We start from the raw sequence: 20,412 nt of genomic DNA, 5'->3' as shown, positions 1-20,412 counted from the left end.
ACTAATATCAACTGTCTATATTGGGTTTCATTAATGAGATCTCATAATTCTGTGCAATTAAGCTTGGTTATCAGGGAAATTGAATTCTATATCTTCTCAAACACAATAAATTCAGCTTTGTCTGCATCTTCTTACCTTGTATTATTGCTGCAGAGATGTCTAGACCAGCCCTGGTCATCCATACATTACTAGCACTAATAGATACAGACCTCTGGTACTGTGGTAGCACAAACCCGACGAACAAAACCCACTATCAATAGCTGGTATTTACACCACAATTAGATTGTGCAACTCATAAGAGCACTCAGAAGGCATTCAGAAGGGCTATCATCTCTTTCCTATGTAAGCTATTAGTCTTACAAATCTTTGATCAGGAGACCCTCAAAGCTTAGCTGTACTGTTACATTGCTTTCTCATGCTGAAATAAGCCATTTTGCTTCCGTAAGTGCTTCTGTCTGAAAAAAATAATGGATTTTTTAAAGCTAAGTGAGACTTCTGGGTTCTGTTGGATTTTCATGAGTGATCATGTGGGGGTTGGCCATTTGTTATCCTCAAGTGCACTTTTGGCTGTCTCCTTCACTCCCTATATGCAGTCACAGGTATCTGCTACATGTAGTAACAGCCTTTCGCCAAGCTCGCTTTCAAATGCTCAGTGCTAGTCAGTATTCCTAGCCTCATCTGTATGGCGCTGAGCTTTTCTCTGCAGCTGCCACCTCTTAGTAGTTGTTCCTCAATTGCAAACACCACAGCAGAGGGGAGAGAATCAGACAGAAAGAAAAGGCTTACACGGCCATTCACCGATTAACAAAGTCTTTCTTCAATAAAACTAACAATAATTAGCCGAAATCCCTAACGTCCCAGTGATCATCACAAATAAATCTCTTTACTCATTGAGACAACACAGAATGAGCCATATATGCCAAAAACATCTAGGCTAAAGGATGTACAAAACAAAGTTGTGATAAGGTCTGTCTGGCCATTGGCTTATTTGCTCCCAGATCCATTCATTGTCTTTCCCCTGTCTGTTCCATGTTACAGGGGCTATCCTCTGCAAACTACAATTCCCAGCTTATTAATTTTCTATTGCTATATAACAAATTACTGCAAACTTTGCAGCTTAAAATAACTCCCATTTGCTATCTTATAGGTCTATACTTCAGAAATCTGGGTTAATTTGGCTGGTTCTCTGCTTAGAAAGCTCAAGTCAAGGTGTGAGCTGGACTCTTATTTTGAGCGGGGAAGAATCCGCTTTCTAGTTCATTCTGGTTGTTGGCAGAATGTCATTCCTTATAGCTATAGGACTCAGGTTGCTTTTCCTTGCTGGCTGTTGGCAGGAGACTAGGCCTTGCTCAGTCATTAACTGGGAGAGCTGGAATGGGTTTAGAGGAAGGGCAGGGTGGTTGAGGAGTGGACCATGATGAAACTAATGGCTGGGGGCTGTTCGATAATACTCCTCCTCTTAGCTGGGCAGTAAGTCCTTTCTGGTAGGAGTATCTAAGCCAGGGGTTGGTAACTGTATATAGCCTACTGCCTATTTTGGTACAGCTCCCCAACCTAAAAGTAGATTTTTACATCTTTAATGGTTACATTTTATTTTTATTTTTTATTTATTTTTTGAGATAGGGTCTTTGTTGCCCAGGCTGGAATACAACAGCATGATCATGGCTCACTGCAGCCTCAACCTCCTGGGCTGAAGTGATCCTCCTGCCTCAGCCTCCTGAGTAGCTGATACTATAGGTGCAAGCTACCATATTTTTTCTTTTTAAGAGAGAGAGAGATGGTGTTTCACTATGTTGCTCAGGCTAGTCTCAAACTGCTGAGCTCAAGAAATCCTCCTGCCTCAGCCTCCCAAAGTGCTCGGATTATAGGCGTGAGCTACTGTACTCTTAGCACCTACATAATATCTTGATTTTGCTGCTTAGCTCTCACAGGTTGAAATATTTACTATCTGGCCCTTTACAGAGAATAATTCATGGGCCCCTGAATTTTATGCTGGGCATCTTTGTGTCTGCTCAACCCTGGCAGGTCAAAACAGAGGGCATGGTGAGGGGGACCCTGATACTGTAATTGAGGAAGGGAGAAAATGGGAGACACATCGAGTAGAAAAAAACCCAAAACCCAGAAACATGAGAGCAGGGCATGCATAAAAAGTGAGACTGTCATTTAAAACTTCCTAGAATGGAGTATAATTTTTTAGGTCTTTGCTAATTTGTTGTAATAAAAATATTCTTGTTTTAATTTGCATATCATTTGGCAACTAATAAAGTTGGAATTGGATCTCTTTTCATGTGTTAATTTAAAGAATTGCAAATGACAGCCACAAATAAAATGAACAGATTTCTGAACCAAGGATAGAAACAAAATAGTTAATATCCATATACCTAAAATAATCTACAAAATGGAAAACACTGAAGTTCCAACCAAAAAATGAACAAATGTTTATGCTTTTAAATTTGTTAATACTCGAAAACAGAAACAAATTTTGAAGTGTAGCTTCTGAGTCCAAAACCTCATAGTTGAGCATTTTGAAATACCTAGGGTAGTTCCCTAGTACTTGCTACCCGTTCACTTCTCTACTCATTTGGCTAAACTAAATAGTTTTATTTCTAAAGAATACTTATGTTATCAAAGAAGCAGAAAAAAATTTTTCCTAAGGAAAAATGGAGTCTAGAATACCAAGTTTTATATTTGCAATAATGATATTTTCTCTCAAAGAAATTGCAGGAAAAAAATTTATCACTATTAGTGCACAGCTAGAAAATTGAAATGGCACCAAGAAAAACCTACGTGATTGCAATCAGCTCTTGTTCAAGAGTAAAATCCCCTTTAGTGCCTGAATTGTCATTTTTAAATATCATTCTCCACTAAAAGAAATTCCTTTTGAGAAATAGTTGATTTTAGGTCCACATCAGGACATTTACAAAATGAGTAAGACATATTTTTCTGCCAGAAAGCAGGGAAATAATCAAACTTTAAAGAGGTCATGTCAAAAGTACACAGGACCTAAACTGAAAAGGCTTCTGCTGGCAAAGTTGTGACAATTCAAGCCAAAAGGAACAATATGACTGCTTGAAACATAAATATATAAAAATTCAGTAGTTCACAACAATACTCAGGGATCAACGCATTGGTCACCATCTGAGTTGGCTAGGGCACCAACTCTACTCTCAATTTTTTGTGTGTTTGTTTTGAGATGAAGTCTCCCTCTGTTGCACAGGTTAGCGTGCAGTAGTGTGATCTCAGCTCACTGCAACCTCTGCCTCCTGGGTTCAAGTGATTTTCCTGCCTCAGCCTCCTGAGTAGCTGGGATTACAGGTGCGCGCCACCACGTCTGGCTAATTTTGTATTTTTAGTATAGATGGGGTTTCACCATGTTGGCCAGGCTGGTCTCAAACTCCTGACCTCAAGTGATCCACCTGCCTCGGCCTCCTAAAGTGCTGGGATTACAGGCGGGAGCCACTGTTCTTGGCCTACTCTCAAAATTAATAAAAGAAAAGAATCAAGATTTTACCTTTCCTGAATAAGCTGCCTTTCCATTTATCCAAAGACTTGAGGTCATGTGCTTCACAGAATTTCAGCTAACAAATGCAGAAGAAATGATAGGCTTAGAAAATCACTATCTTTCCATTTCAGTGAGATACTATGGATCTAGGATAATCAATGGTTGATAAATATTGTAATGGAGGGATCCAGCTGCCACTTCCTAATACACTGATCAATTTTAGCATCAATCAAGTTAGATAGGCCTTGACATTGTATTTCAAGATACAATGCCATAGGAACTATAAAGCTCCACTTACAAAGTATTCGTACCAATCAAATTGAACATGTTTTGAGATCTAACAATAAGTTTATAGAAAATATGAGGAATAGAGGAACTACTTTTTAAAACCATCATGGGAAAGCAATCGGCCAAATTAAAATATGGAATACTCAAATATGGTATGAAGAATGGGCTTCTCCAACAAATCAACTGTATTAAAAAACAGCAGAAGGGTATAGAATAAAATACATAGCAGATATAATAATCAAATTTAATATTTAGGCCATATTTGGATCCTAATTTGAACAAACCAGCAGTAAAAAGCATTTGAGACTATCACAACATCTTTTTTTTTTTTTTTGAGACGGAGTCTCGCTCTGCTGCCCAGGCTGGAGTGCAGTGGTGTGAGCTCCGCTCCCTGCAAGCTCCGCCCCCTAGGTTCACGCCATTCTCCTGCCTCAGCCTCCCGAGTAGCTGGGACTACAGGCGCCTGCCACCACACCCGGCTAATTTTTTTGTATTTTTAGTAGAGACGGGGTTTCACAGTGTTTGCCAGGATGGTCTCGATCTCCTGACCTCGTGATCCGCTCGCCTCGGCCTCCCAAAGTGCTGGGATTAGAGGCGTGAGCCACCGTGCCCGGCCTGACTATCACAAAATCTTAACATAGTCTCGGTATTACATGAAATGAAAAAACCACTGTACATTTTGTTGAGTAGCATCATGCCATGGTGGTTGAGTGGGGAGAAAAAATAGTCTTTATCAGTTAGCAATGTTCCAGCCAGTCTAAACTTCCCTCAAGGCCAATAAGGACTCTTTAGAACACAAAAGAAATCACATGGGCTCTAAAACAGGCTGGTTCTATCTGAAGCAGCATTTCTTTCCTTTCATGCAACACTATCTCATAAGTGAGAGGTAAACTAGGGAGTGAAGATCATGATGCAGAAGTTATGGTGGTGAACATGCGATTTTTGCCAACCCATCATTTGATGTGATCAGGGTGAATTTTCTTACTGGGAGGAAGAAAGTCTAAGAAATATATGAGTACTTTAGGGAAAAACCTGTATATCCATACAATGAAGACCTTCAATGAGGTAGTGATTCCTGAAGCCATTAAACCAGCCACTAAGTTTTCTATTATATTAAACTATCTGGTGAAGCTGTGAGTACAGTTGAAGATGCTTTGAAGAGACATCCCTCTGTATTGAAATCCTAGACCAGAATTCTAATGTTGATGCCTATGTTCTCTATTGGCAGTGAATGCCCCAAGGTCCTACAAGAAGCCTGAGCCCTAGGATATAAGGCTGCAAAGGGCTATCTGTGATGCTAAAGGCAAATGTTTACAGAGATTCAGCCATGCTAGTATTTCTTTTTTTTTTTTTTTTTTTTGAGACGGAGTCTTGCTCTGTCGCCCAGGCTGGAGTGCAGTGGCGCAATCTCGGCTCACTGCAAGCTCCGCCTCCCGGGTTCCCGCCATTCTCCTGCCTCAGCCTCTCCGAGTAGCTGGGACTACAGGCGCCCGCCACCACGCCCGGCTAATTTTTTGTGTTTTTAGTAGAGACGGGGTTTCACCGTGGTCTCGATCTCCTGACCTCGTGATCCGCCTGCCTCGGCCTCCCAAAGTGCTGGGATTACAAGCGTGAGCCACCGCGCCCGGCCCAGCCATGCTAGTATTTCTATTTGTATCACATTCTCGGGTTTTTTACTTCCTAATTCTAACACCAACCCCATCTTTCTCATAAGCCCTATTATTTTAAGTATACTATATTGCTAACTGAAGAGTGTTATTTTTTTTTTTTAGGAATGCGTATGATGTCATAGCAAAGATAACTGTGTACCAAAGTTAAAATTTTGGCCACTTATTAGAAGCCTAACATCGAACAAACCACTAATCTTCTCTGGACTATCTAACTAGCTTTCTAAAATTTGACAAATGGGAATATCACCTCTCTTAAAGGATTGCTAAAGTTGTATACATAAAGCACCTAATATGTCATCTAGCACATGGGAGGACTGAATAAATAGTAGCTATTATTATCCGAGGATAAGTGTTGGTCCTTGACCTGCTGCTGCTGAACTAGGCAGCTCAACAGCAACCAAGCTGAGCAGTCTGCAGATACTTTGATGTGAACACTCAGTGATTTATCCTGTGCTCTCTTCACCTCCTCTTCCAGACCACAGAAACACAACTAGTCTTTCATTGTTCCCTCCTCTGCTTTGCAGGTTAAACCCCAAATGGAGCCACCCCTGAAACCTCAGCCTGGTTGTTATAGACAAACTGAGCCAAGCTCAGAAAACTCTAAGTTCCTGCTTCGCGCAGTGTTAATGCGAGTTAACACATGGTATGTTGAGAAGCAGTCCTGGCAGCCCCCCAGCGGCTTTTCCAGATATCCCATTGCTGGTTTGATAAACCAGGGCCTAGCATATCTCCTCAGAGGAACTCCTACTTAGGAGTCCTGTGATCAGGGCCTCAGGGTCAGTCCCATCACCCCAGTGCCCTCCTCAGTGCTTCTGGCTGCAGAAGCTAGGTCAAAGGGAACCCCAGAGGGAATCCTACCCATAGCAGACACTTCTGCTAGTGAAAAGAGATACAAAAGGAACCTGGTGAGAAACTCCTAGACCCCTTTAGTTCCTCCCCAATATGGCCGCCCATATACATTTAATCAGACATGCGGAGAGTTTAAAAACACAGCACTGAAAGGAAAGTGGAGCCTTGGATCTAGGCTCAAGGCAAACTGCTGGGACCCACGGCCTGAGGCTTCCCTGGGGAGGCTCCTCAGATTCCTACCCTGTCTTTCCTGCCTGGTTGCCTGGGAACTGACCAGCCTGCTTATGGCCGTTTTCCTTTCTACTCTGCCTCTTCTGACAAAGGGCACCCCCTAGACTGCATCCAGCACCAGATCCCAAGGAGATTCCTTTACGGCATCATGGCGTGATTCAGAAAAGGGAAACGGAGAAACAGAGAAGTAGGTGAAGAAAGTAGGAAAAAGAAAATAAAGGGAGGAATGAGGCTAAAGTCAAAAGAAAGGCCAAGAACTTATTCATGGCTGGGGTGTTACGTGTGGTCATCACCATCATATATTTCCTGATTCAAAAATTATCTAAAAGGGCTGGGCACCGTGGCTCACCCCTGTAATCCCAGCACTTTAGGAGGCCAAGGCAGGCAGATCACCTGAGTTCCAGAGTTCAAAACCAGCCTGGCCAACATGGTGAAAACCCGTCTCTACTAAAAATACAAAAATTAGGCAGGTGTGGTGGCACATGCCTGTAATTCCAGCTACTTGGGAGGCTGAGGCAGGAGAATCGCTTGAACCTGGGAGGCGGAGGTTGCAGTGAGCCGAGATCCCGCCATTGCCTTCCAGCCTGGGCAACAAGAGTGAAACTCCATCTCAAAAAAAAAAAAAAAAAAAGAAAAAAAGAAAAAAAAATTATCTAAACGTACTTAGGAAAGAACTGAAGGATTATATCCTGAAAGGATTCACTGTTTTGTTGTGGAAATTTGGCCCTTAAGGGATTTTGTTTCCTGTGAAAATGCATGAGCTATGAGAGTAGAAAGTTTATAGACCAAGTAAGAGATCTTCAGAGTTATTTAGGTTTTAATAAGCTTGCCTCACTCCATATATATTTTTCCAAGGGCAGTCAATCATCTAGACATGTAATGTTAATAAATGAAGTGCCATTTGGTGCCATTTGTATTGTCTATGTAGAAGTGACTGTTGCCTACACAAAGCTTTCTTCCAAACAGTGTTAACATTCCCATGGAACGCCCTAACAGGCAGACAGATCTATTAATTGTTCTCAGAAAGTGCTTCCAGACTTGTAACCTCAGAGAGAGTGTCTTGCTTACAAGTAGTCTGAGAACAAGTTCTTACATGTTCTGGAAAGGAAGGCTCTGAAAACATAGAAGCAGCCTGTTTTCAAAAAAGGGGAAGAAAAACAGATGTCCAGTTGATTGGACAAATTAGTCCTAGGTAGAAAAAAGAATGTGAAATGCATAATAACTTGAGGGGTGAAAGGCAGTTGTGAGATGGAGAAGGTAATGATGAATGATAATTACTGTGTATTTACTTTGTGGAAGGAGAATGTAGGAAATGTTAGAGTTGAATCATTTAAAAATTCATTGGTTTTTCACCACTATTCTTGACAAAATAAAACATCAAATTCACACAACAGCATAGAAAAATAGATGAAACATAGGCAGATAGAAGTTGTGAGTGACTCATTCTATCTTGAATGTCTAGAGGCATCTGGGTGTTTTAAAGATACCTTTTCAAAAAAGTAAACCTTAAAAGAACTACCTAGGCTCTTTTTTCAGAAAAAAATAAAGGGGATTGCGTAAAAGATTATTGCTTAGAGATTTGGAAGAATTCCAAGAACATTCATATTCCTAAAATAAAATCCAGCCCAATTTAAAAGTTTTATGAAAAGCTTAACTGGGGTTGTTTCTAAATTAAATCCAAGAACACTCTCAAGTTGATTTTGTCTATTTAGAATTGCCTAAAATAATGGAAAAGTGTGAAAAACATATATTAGGAATACTGCCAGACTTAAGTTTTCGCTTCTATCAAAAGGATTATACTGAAGGAAAGAGTCTTTCCTTCTTTATGCATGAAGAATATGTTCTGAAAATAAAGATACCGGCTATCCAAGCAAGCTTTAAAATTGCTCTTTTGTGAGATCCCATGGTATGTGGTGTAAATACAAATACATTAGAGGTGTGTATTAATTATTGATGGCTGCGTAAAAAAATTACCCCCAAATTTAAGAGCTTAAAACAACATCTATTACCTCACACTGTTTCTAGGGTCAGGATCAGGGTCAGGAATCCAGGAGTGGCTTAGTTGGGTGCTTCTGCCTCACAAGATTGTCATCAAGCTGCCACCTAGGGCTGAAGTCTTCTGAGGCTTGACTGGGGCTGGAGAATCTGCTCCCAAGCTTATTCACGTGATTGACAACAGTTCTCAGGTCCTCATCACCTGAGATTCTCATTGCATGGTGGTTGGCTTCCCTTTGAGTGAGTAATGAGAGATGGTAGCCACAATGTCTTTTATAACCTAATCTCAGAAGTGACATATCATTACTTCTGCCATATTCTGTCACACAGATAAATTCTGGTACAATGTGGGAGGGGAATTATATAAGGGTATGAATACCAGGAGGAGACAATCTTGGGGGCTGGCTACCATAGTCTGCCTTCTAGGCTCCAATGAGTCAAGTCTCTCCAACATACAAAACACGTCCACTCCATCTCAACACTTCTAAAATTCTTGTCTCATTACAGCATCAACTCAAAGTCTAGAGTCTTGTCATTTAAATCAGGACCAGGTACACAAGAGGTTCCTTAGGTATAATTTCTTAACTCTAGCTCCTTGGGTATAGTTCCTCTCAATCTGAAACTAACACACACACACACAGACACACACACACACCCCAAACACAAAATGGTGGAACAGGAATAAACACTATATGCATTAATATTCAGAAAGGGAAGGTACTGGACACACTTCTATGTCCCCATAGCAGCTCTGAAATCCAGCCAGGCAAATGTTGGAATCGCCTTAGGATTTAGTCCTATTTCTACGCATGAGTTATTCTCTGAGGCTCTTAGCTTCCCCTTCTGAGTCATCACTTTTTATAAAGAGACAGAGTCTTGCTATGTTGCCCAGCCTGATTCTAACTCCTGGGCTCAAGTGGTCTTCCCACCTTGTCCTCCCAAAGTGCTGGGGTTACAGGAGTGAGTTACCATGCTTGGCTATTCTTTCTTTTTCATGAAAGTTACTACATGTATGCAGCTGAAATTGTTTCTTAACCTGCAGTGAAACAGGGGCAAAGTGAGTACAAAGGCCTTTTTTTCATTTTATACTGTCTCTGTCCCTTTGAGTTCTAGTTGGCAATGTTTCTACTAATATAATTCTTTTAAAAAATTTGTGAATCTCCTGTGAGTTTTTCGGGGTCCATTCCATTAGACAAAAGTCACGCCCAAAAATCTTTTTGAGATAATCCCTTTCCTACCTTGTGATTCTGCTGAAAAACTATGCTCTTAAGCTTCTTAGGAGCCCTGTTTTTGAAGGAATCTGTGAGTCACAGCCTTAAAAACTTTAGAGGGCCTTTGTGTGACTAAACTGGTACTCTGAGGCACCACTTTTGATCTTTCTGAGGTCATAACAAAGGATTTATAGTCACACCTCAGCTTCATCTTTAGATTATGTTTTCGTGATGGTGCCCAGGATTTGACCTCTGTCCTTCAGCCATTTCTTAATTTTAGCACTTTTCACCATCTGTAAAAGCTGAGAATCTTTATGTCTTTATGAATAGCAAATTAGATCACCCAGTTTACCAGGTACATTTCCACCACCCACATTATTGCAGACAACAATATTGCTAAGATTTATGCCATTCCATAGTAAGGATTCCCTGTTCTGTTTTCAACAAGATTTTTCTCACTTTCTTTTAAACCTCCACCAGCAGCCTGGTCAAAGTCCAAAGTTTTTCTAATGTTTTGTCCAAGGCTCTTGAGACTTTAACTGCTATGCTTCTTAAATTCTTTCCAGCTCCCTCCACTGTCTAGTTTCCTAGCTGTGCCTACATTTTAGGTATTTATTGTGGTAGCACCTTACTTCCAGGTATTAAAAAATATATTAGAATAACAAATTAGCCAAAAACTTGGTAGCTTAAAAAAACAAACTTTTTTTCATCTCATACAGTTTCTGAGGACCAGGAACCCAGGAACAATTTAGCTGAGTTGTTCAAGCTGAGGGTCTCTAACGAGTTTGCTGTCAAGCTGTCAGCCAGGGCTGCAGTCTTCTAAAGGCCTGACTGGAGCTGCAGGCTTCACTTCCAGTGTCACTTGCATGGCTACTGTCAGATGGGCCTCTCCGTAGCACTGCTCATTACATGCCAGGGGGCTGCCCCCAGAATGAGTGATCTATGAGAGACAGAGAGACCTAATGTCTAATGACATATTGCACTGGTCACACAAACTAACTCTGGAACTACAAGGGAGGGTGGGAATACCTGAATTGGGATTATTAGGGGGTAATTTTGGAGGCTATCACAGAGTATAATTGCTTTTTTTTTTTTGAGCTGGAGTCTCACTCTGTCCCCCAGGCTGGAGTGCAGTGGTGTGATCTTGGCTTACTGCAAGCTCTGCCTCCTGGGTTCATGCCATTCTCCTGCCTCAGCCTCCCGAATAGCTGGGACTACAGGCACCCACCACCACACTCGGTTAATTTTTTTGTATTGTTAGTGGAGACGGGGTTTCACTGTGTTAGCCAGGATGATCTCGATCTCCTGACCTCATGATCCGCCCAGCTCGGACTCCCAAAGTGCTGGGATTACAGGCGTGAGCCACCGCGCCCAGCCACAGAGTATAATTTTTAAAAGAACTCCTTTTCTTTCCCTTACCAGAACCAATTGAAAAGTAGATGCAATGCAAGAATCAAATAGATCAAAATATTAACTTTATTATTGATAGAAGCTAAATTGGAGGAGGTGGCTTAGACATGTGGCTACAATGAGCTTCAATACTTGACCTCCAAATTAGACTTACCTACCCAGTTATAGAAAGAACAGGACTTCTCACTTATCAGATTAGCTTATCACACAGAGAACAAAACAAAAAGCACCTCTTCTGTGTTTTTTTTCTGTATTTTTGTGGGGTCTTTTTGTGCACAGGTGCCTGCCCTTTGTGTAATACATCTAACAAAATCTGTCCTGCCTTCTTCATCAGATCCCAGAAAGTCTAACACAGTTCTCAAGCTTTAGTATGCTGATTGCTGGGCCTGGAGAATTTCCATTCCTTTATAAATTCCCAGATAATCTTGATACAGCTGGTCTGAGAACCACACTTGGAGAACCACTGGCCAAGTACCTATGATGCACTGATGCTTATGGGCATCTCATTTTCATTCCCAATCTCATTAGTGTCCATAAAAATATAAGATAGATTTCACTAACCCTTCCCCTGCACTTGACAGACAACGAGAACAAGGCTCGGAAGTGAAGTCAGTGGGCCAAGCTTACATCCTGCTAGGGATACAAAGCCATTCTTCAAACCCAGGTCCCACTCCACAGCCTGTGGTCTTCCCTCTCCACCAGGTTGCCACCAATTACTAAGGACTGAACATCAGTGCATAGTCTGAGTCTTAACAGTAATCTCCTAGAACTGTTTTCTATTAACTCCACTTTGCATCTTTTTTTAAATTTTATTATTTTCATTTATTTAGTTAGTTTTTTTTTTTGAGACGGAGTCTCGCTCTGTCGCCCAGGCTGGAGGGCAGTGGCACAATCTTGGCTCACTGCAAGCTCCGCCTCTCAGGCTCATGCCATTCTTCTGCCTCAGCCTCTCGAGTAGCTGGGACTACAGGCACCTGCCACCACGCCCAGCTAATTTTTTGTATTTTTTAGTAGAGTTGGGGTTTCACCATGTTAGCCAGGATTATTTCTGTTTTTTAAAACTAGAACATTCATTTGCATGACTAATTGTTGACGTTCTGAAGCTAAACTGGATGCTGTAAGAGCTGCCTTCTTGGGTTTAGGTGTTGTTCCTTCACAGAATTCATCCTGAATCTGAGGTGTACAATTATTATCATTATTTTTTGAGACAGAGTCTCACTCTGTTGCCCAGGCTGGAGTGCAGTGGCATGATCTTGGCTCATTGTAACCTCAGCTTCCCAGGTTCAAGCAATTCTCGTGCCTCAGCCCCATGAGTGGCAGAGATTACAGGTGCGTGCCACGATACCCAGCTAATTATTTTGTATTTTTAGTACAGACTGGGTTTTACCATGTTGGCCAGGCTAGTCTCAAACTCCTGACCTTAGGTGATCCACCTGCCTCAGCCTCCCAAACTGCTGGGATTACAGGCATAAGCCACTGTGCCCGGCTGCGGTGTACAATTTTTAAGTGCCCCATTTGACCAGTCCCGGTGGCATTTCATCTTTCAGCCTTGGCACTCTAGTTATAGTTTCTCTTGCGCTTGTCAGGGTGGCCGCATTTGCAGCAGATCAACTTCTGAAGTTGGTAGGCCTTGGCGCCACCGTGGCAGCACGTTTACTTCTTATTGCAATGCTTTTCAAATGATGACTTCCTATTCATCGTCTTGTGTCTGTGGCCAAGACCAGACACTTCTCATCTTCTTGACCTGTAGTCTCAAGCACAGTTTGCTCCATTTTCATTTGTCAAACATAATTGTACACTATGCACAATACATTCAACTGGGTCATGTCCATGCATGTTAAAAGTAGGTAAATATGTTTACCTTAAAGGGCAAGATTAAGACTATCAATTAACAATGTGCTACCGTTCCAGAAGTTCCATAAAAGAAGTTAGAAAACATCCAGCACAACAGATACCTGGCTGCTTTCCCCCCAGGTTTGCTCTCCACCTTCTCCACCCTCCTCCCTGCCCAGGAGGTGGACCTCTGTGACCTACATCAACAGTCTTCCTTGCCTTCTAGATTCCCATTGGCTTTCTCCTCTCCAATAGTGAACAGAGGGAGGAAGGAGAGTTCCCCAACTCCCTTCATGTAGGGTCACTTGGGACTAACTGCATTTTTCCATAGAGTACATGAGTCCTCTCAAGGCAGCTGCTCTGCCCTGAGTGATTTTTTTTTTTTTTCTTTTTTAAGACAGTTTCACTTTTGTCTCCCAGGTGGGGGTGCAGTGGTACGATCTTGGCTCACTGCAACCTCCACCTCCCGGGTTCAAGCGATTCTCTTGCCTCAGCCTCCCAAGTAGCTGGGATTATAGGTGCATACCACCATGCCCAGCTAATTTTTGTATTTTTAGTAGAGGCAGAGTTTCACCATGTTGGCCAGGCTGGTCTCAAACTCCTGACCTCAGGTGATCCGCCTGCCTCGAACTCCCAAAGTGCTGGGATTACAGGCATGAGCCATCGCACCCAGCTATGAGTGCTTTTTTTTTTTTTTTTTTTTTTTTAGAGGTTTCAGGAACTCCTGCCTCCCCTATCCCTTCAGGCTCAGGGAGAGTAATAGCTCTTAAAGTCCTGCACTATTGCTGTGGTTTTCCTCACCCTACCCATAGCTTTCTAAACAACCCCCTTATTAGTACCTCCTTGAATTATCCTAACTTGAGTGTGCTATTTCCCTTGGGGCCCTGAATGACTACCTATTTAAGTACAGTTTACAGTTTGGCTTTCTTAGAGCTAGCCCAGGTGCCTTAGCTTAAGGTCTATGTCATCTTCCTAGAAGTCAGTAACTTCCTGCTGCTGCCCAGATGGTTATTAAAGGCATGAAAAACCGCCTTCCGGGCCTCACATGTGCTTTGTAGGTAGAACAAATGGCAAGAGGCGACTTGGAAGGTTCTGCAGGCAAAATTCTTATTATCAAAATTGCTGCTAAATTTTAGAATTCTATAATTTTCTACCTTATATTAGGCACTTATTCTAGCAAGAGGTAAATTATCCCTGGAAGAAAGAGATGAAGTTGTCAATCAAAGACATTTGTGTTACATGAGTTTCAGATGTTTCTATTTTGCCTGCTAGCTGCAAGCCTGGTTTGAGAAAGAGGAAGATAAAATCCATCTAGGTTCTAGAATAATGGTTTTCAAGGTGTGTGGGGAAGATGGTTTTCACTGTCTTCTGGAAGGCATTTTGGAAATTATGGGGAGTCTTTATGAGCCAAGGGCCAGAGATGCTAGCCTGCCTGTGGTCAAAGGGATGGTTCCACACAATGGAGAGTAACTCTGTGGGAACTGTAATGTTCTGAGAGCATTCATGTTGCTGAGAAACCTGTTTATAATTACCCAGGCAAAGGGCTTATGTTTTCTTTTATGGAAAGAAAGAAGGGAAAAAGAGAAAGATGGATGGAAGGAAGGAAGGAGGGAAGGAAGGGAGGGAAGGAAGGAGAAATGGAAGAAGGGAAGGAAGAAAGGAGGGAGGGAAGGAGGGAGGGAGGAAAAGAAGGAAAGGAAAGAAGGAAGAAGGGAAGGTAGAAGAGAAGGAAGGGAGGAAGAAAGAGAGAGAAAGAAAGAAAGAGAGAGAAAGAAAAAAAGGAAAGAGAGAAAAAGAAGGAAAGAATTTGTGTATGACTTTAATACTCACTGAAATTTCCAGGAATGCAACTGCCATATAAATTGAGGGACTATCATACATTGTTTTGTTTGAATTTTACCAAGCTGGTTACAATTAGAGAAAAATACAACTGTCAATTTGCATTTGTAGCTGCAGCATTCAAGGTGAGTCTACAAACATATTAAAGCGCCATAACTTCATTGTATCTTAATCTAGTGAAGTTTTATTCTACTATACATACTGAAATTTATAAAGAAAATCTCCTTACACAAAATTTTAAAAAATTAATGTAATACACCAATGGAAATCTAATAGATACATACAAAGAAAGTAGTTATAATTATTTCATTTTCCAGATAGTCAAAGGTGTATATAGCAAAGTACCTACCATAGAAATGGTCACTGGATTTGATGAAATTTGGGACCCACAGATCTAAAGCGAGGTGTTCTGATGGCTGGGGAGGAGGTCCACTGCAGGGAAATCCCTCTTGGGGGAAAATTGCCACAAAATAAGCTATGTGGAAAGAATGAGAAAGAAGTGATGACAATAAGGCCTGGTGTGTATCAGAAGCCTTCTAGTATGTGTAAGGCCTTGCAGTGGGCCTTATTCCTTATTGATGACACGATTTTTAAAAAAATTACTGACTTCTTCCAAGACCGTGTGACATTAGTTTATCTCTCAGTATCACCTGGCATGGAGTGGATGTTCAATGAATGTCAAAGAAAATCATTCAACAAAACTCTCCTTGAATAAACTGAAGATACTACCACTCACTACTGGATACATTGATCAAAAAAGCAACCATGATTTGTAACTTCTTTACAAAGAGATCCTGTAATATTTTTTATCACATATGGTGACTTTGGTGGGTGTAATTTCCTGTGTAACTTCAAATCTAAAATGTAGTGTTTGCAGCCAGGTGAAAGGTTATTTGGCCAAACTGGAGGCCTCAAGGGCCCAAATAAATCAGGAGCTGACTTGTCTTGTTATGCTTATTATATTTCACATCTTGACAAGTTAAGAAATGTCTTGGGTATTTTTTAATGTCCGGCATGCAATGACAGAGATTAATAAAGCATCTGGAAACAGAGCTTCTTTATTAAGAACAAAAACTCAGTGAAAGCTAAACCCTGAGCCCCACTCCCTTCACCGGACAGCTGCTCATGCTTTAGTTCTCAAGCCCTTCCTTGAACCCCAAGTCTGGGTTATGGGTCCTTCATCTGGCTTTCCCAGGATCAGATACACTGACACAGGAGCTACAAGGGTAACTGCTTGATTACTCACCTGTTTCTCCCAGTAGACTTTTGAGGTCCATCCATGTTTGTCTTGTATTTGGCACACAGGTTGTCAGTGCTTAGTCAGTCATTCAACAAATTATGCATTTGCGTATTGTAAATGGCAACATTGGCTTCAACACTGTTCCACTGAGCAACCAAGGATAGGTGGTTCCCACTGAACACCATCTAACACAACTTCTGTGCTTTCTACATTTTCTCCTCTAGCCCCAAAGCCCCTCTGCTTTATCTATTACCTTTTATCTCCAATCAAATTGGGACTAGGAAGCATGAGAGGGCTGGGAGGTAGAAGAGTTACTATTCTTACCTGTTTCTTTGACTGTTCCGTTTAATTTTAATAAAGATCAACTCCTTTTCTGTTTCAAGTCCCTATTCAGGCTTCAGTCAGTTGCGAGAAAGAGAAAACTGTTTGGTTTGGTATGGTTTGAGAAAATGTTAGTTTGATTGTTCAGATGTTCCCAAATTTTAGCAGGCTGGGCCTCTGGGGTTTCTCATTATGGAGGCCTGAGATGGAGCCCAAGAATTTGCATTTCTAACAAGTCCCCAGGTGATGCTGGTATTGTTGGTCTAGGGACCACACTTGGAAAATCACTGGCTGAGTAAGGATAAGTTTTAGCGAATGTTATCTCCTCACCACGTACTTGTCTTTAAGGATATCTCCAATTGTGAATAACAAAATAGAAATTAGTCTCCTGTCATAAAAGATATGCAGATATCAAAAAGTAGATAGAATCTAAAGTACCAAGAGGGGCCTGAATATATGCCAAACTCCTTAAGACAAACCTGGTTCTATTCTTCAGGTTAGGCTGAGGAGGCAGAAGGCCACTTCTTACAAAGCAGCCAAGTTGGGACCTGGTAAGAAATAGTAGAACTTTCTAAGGCCCAGAGCCTCATTCATCCTCAAGTAGATCTGCTCACAGCAATACCCACTTCTTAATCCTGTCTGAATGGGAAAACTATTCTGGCTGAATCTGAAGACCATCCGATGCATCTGCCTATTTTCCAAAACATTTGCTTTTGAGTTCACATCTATATCATGTATTACCTGCTAGGAACAAAGTTTCTAACAAGATATGGAGTTGAAATGTAATATGTTTTAGCTATGTTGCATGTGTGCTTTTTCTTTTTCAAAAAAAATGTGAGCTCTTTTAAAAATTATGGATCAGCTAACTTCTGCTGTATTTTCCTAAGCAGCTACTTTTTTCCCCCATATATCCTTTTTCTTTCTAAACTCCCTCATATGGCAGAGTCATATTTTTTAAATAGCAGCGAATGTGTACTATCCTACCTCTGCCCAGGCAGTCAAGGCCAGGGCAGACATTCTCACAGAAGCATTTCTGCTCCCAAAGCATGGCTAGGGAAGAACATAGCCCTTCAAATGGTCAGGGCACGGCTTGTGGCAATCAACAACACAAAGCCAGTCAGGCCAGCCAGGAGAGTAGAGCCAGAGGTGTTCACCAGGATAGGTCACACTTCAAACCAAACAGTTTCCTCTTTCTTACAACTGACTGAAGCCTGAATAGGGACTTGAAACAGAAAAGAGGTTGATCTTTACTATAATTAAAAATTATTTCCTGAAAGCAAAATCAGGAATGCAGTCCTGTTCACAATTGCCACAGATATAATAAAATACCCAGGAATACAGCTAACCAGGGCTGGTAAAAGATCTCTGCCATAAGAATTACAAAACATTGCTCAAAGAAATCAGACGCGACACAAACAAATGGAAAAACGTTCCATGCTCATGGATAGGAAGAATCAATATTGTTAAAATGGCCATACTACCCAAAGCAATTTAAAGATTCAATGCTATTCCTATCAAACAATGACATTCTTCACAGAACTAGAAAAAACCTATTCTAAAATTCATATGGAACCAAAAGAGATCTTAAATAACCAAGGGAACCCTAAGCAAAAAGAACAAAGATGGAGGAATTATATTGCCTGACTTCAAACTGTACTTCAAGGCTACAGTAACCAAAACAGCATGTTGGTACAAAAACAGACACATAGACCAATGAAATCGATACAGAGCCCAGAAATAAAGCTACACACCTACGGCCATCTGACCTTTGACGAGCTGATAAAAATAAGCAATGGGGAAAGGATTCCCTATTTAATAAATGGTGCTGGGATAACTGGCTAGCCATATGCAGAAGACTGACCCTGAACCCCTTCCTTACGCCAGATACAAAGATCAACTCAAGATGAATTAAAGACTTAAATGTAAAACCTGTAACTATAAAAACCCTGGAAGATAACCTAAGAGATACCATTTTGGACGTAGGAGCTGGCAAAGATTTCACTACAAAAATGCCAAAAACAATTGCAACAAAAGCAAAAATTAACAAATGGGACCCAATTAAACTAAGGTACTTCTGCACAGCAAAAGGAACTATCAACAGAGTAAGCAGACAGGCTACAGAATGGGAGAAAATATTTGTAAACAATGCATCTGACAAAGGTATAATATCCAGAATCTATAAGGATCTTAAATATACTAGCAAAAAACGATCCTATTAAAAAGTGGGCAAAGGACATAAACAGATACTTTCCAAAGGAAAACATATATGCAGCCAGCAAACATATGAAAAAATACTCAATATCACTAATCATTAGAGAAATGCAAATCAATACGACAGTGAGATACCATCTCAGACTAGTCAGAAAGGCTATTGTTAAAAAGTCAAAAAATAACAGATGCTGGTGAGGTTGCAGAGAAAAGGGAATATACACTGCTGCCTATACACTGCTGATGCAAGTGCAAATTAGTTCAACCATTTTAGAAAGCAGTATGGCGATTCCTCAGAGAACTAAAAACAGAACTACCATTCGACCCAGCATTCCCACTACTGGTTATATACCCAAAGGTATATAAATCATTCTACCATTAAGACACGTGCATGTGTATGTTCATTGCAGCACTGTTCACAATAGCAAAGACATGGAATCAACCTAAATGCCCATCAAAGGTAGACCAGATAAATAAAATGTGGTACAGATACACCATGGAATACTATGCAGTCATGAAAAAGAATGAGATAATGTCCTTTGCAGGAACATGGGTGGAGCTGGAGGCCTTTATCCTTAGCAAACTAACAGAGGAACAGAAAACAAAACACTGCATGTTCTCGCTTATAAGTGGGAGCTAAATAATGAGAACACATGGATAGAAGCAGGGGAACAACAGACACTGTGGCCTTCTTGAGGGAGGCGGCTGAGAAGAGGGAGAGGTTCAAGAAAAAAAACTGTTGGGTACTATGCTTAGCACCTGTGTGACAAAATAATCTGTACACCAAACCCCTGAGTCACGAGTTTACCTGTGTAAGAAACCTGCACATGTACACATGAACCTTAAATAAAAGTTAAAATATTTTTCTAAAAAAGAATTATTTCCTGCATACCTGAATTTTGGGCAGAGGTTCACATCTACTACACATATAAGCTCAATAACTATGTTGTATTGCCTAATATTGTACACTTTCTTAAACTGTGAGTTTGTGGTTTTCTTTCCTTAATCACCAAAATCTTATCATTGATTATTCTTTGGGAGATAGTCTACCTGTGGCTGTTTATTTTTTTATTTTTATTTTTATTTTTTTGGAGACAGAGTCTTGCTCTGTCCCCCAGGCTGGAGTTCAGTGGCGTGATCTCGGCTCACTGCAACGTCTGCTTCCTGGGTTCAAGCAGTTCTTATGCCTCAGCCTCCCGAGTAGCTGGGCACCTGCCACCATGCCTGGCTAATTTTTCTATTTGTAGTGGAGATGGGGTTTTGCCATGTTGACCATGCTGGTCTTGAACTCCTGACTTCAGTTGATCCACCTGCCTTGGCCTCCCAAAGTGCTGGGATTACAGGCGTGAGCCACTGCACCCGGCCTGCTGTTTATTTTTTGGTGAAGCACTTTAACGTTTAAGCTATATATAGTGAAGACCTGTGAACTTACCACTTCACTTGATTAAAAAAAAAACACACACACACACGCAAAACATTTTAGAGATATTTGAAACCCTCTGTATTTTCCCCCAATCTCATCCCCTTCCCCCAAAGTGAAGGCAACCATGAATGTTTTTATACTACATATACATCTAAGCCCTGTAAACAATAAATAGTATTATTTTGCTTGTTTTAAGGTTTATATAAATATCATTTTGTTTGTCCTATAATTAGTTTTCACTCAACATTATGTTGAGACATATCCATATTGATACATACAGTTGTAATTCACTAATTTGTGGGATTATACCACATCTTGCTTAGCATTTTTCCAAATGATGGCAATTTCACTTTCAATATTTTGCTTTTATAAGGAATAAGTTAATGAGTAGT

The sequence above is a fragment of the Hylobates moloch genome, unplaced genomic scaffold (assembly GCF_009828535.3).
Source record: "Hylobates moloch isolate HMO894 unplaced genomic scaffold, HMol_V3 SCAFFOLD_23, whole genome shotgun sequence".
In the NCBI taxonomy this organism is placed as follows: Eukaryota; Metazoa; Chordata; class Mammalia; order Primates; family Hylobatidae; genus Hylobates; species Hylobates moloch.
Note: the sequence above shows the minus strand (reverse complement) of the source record.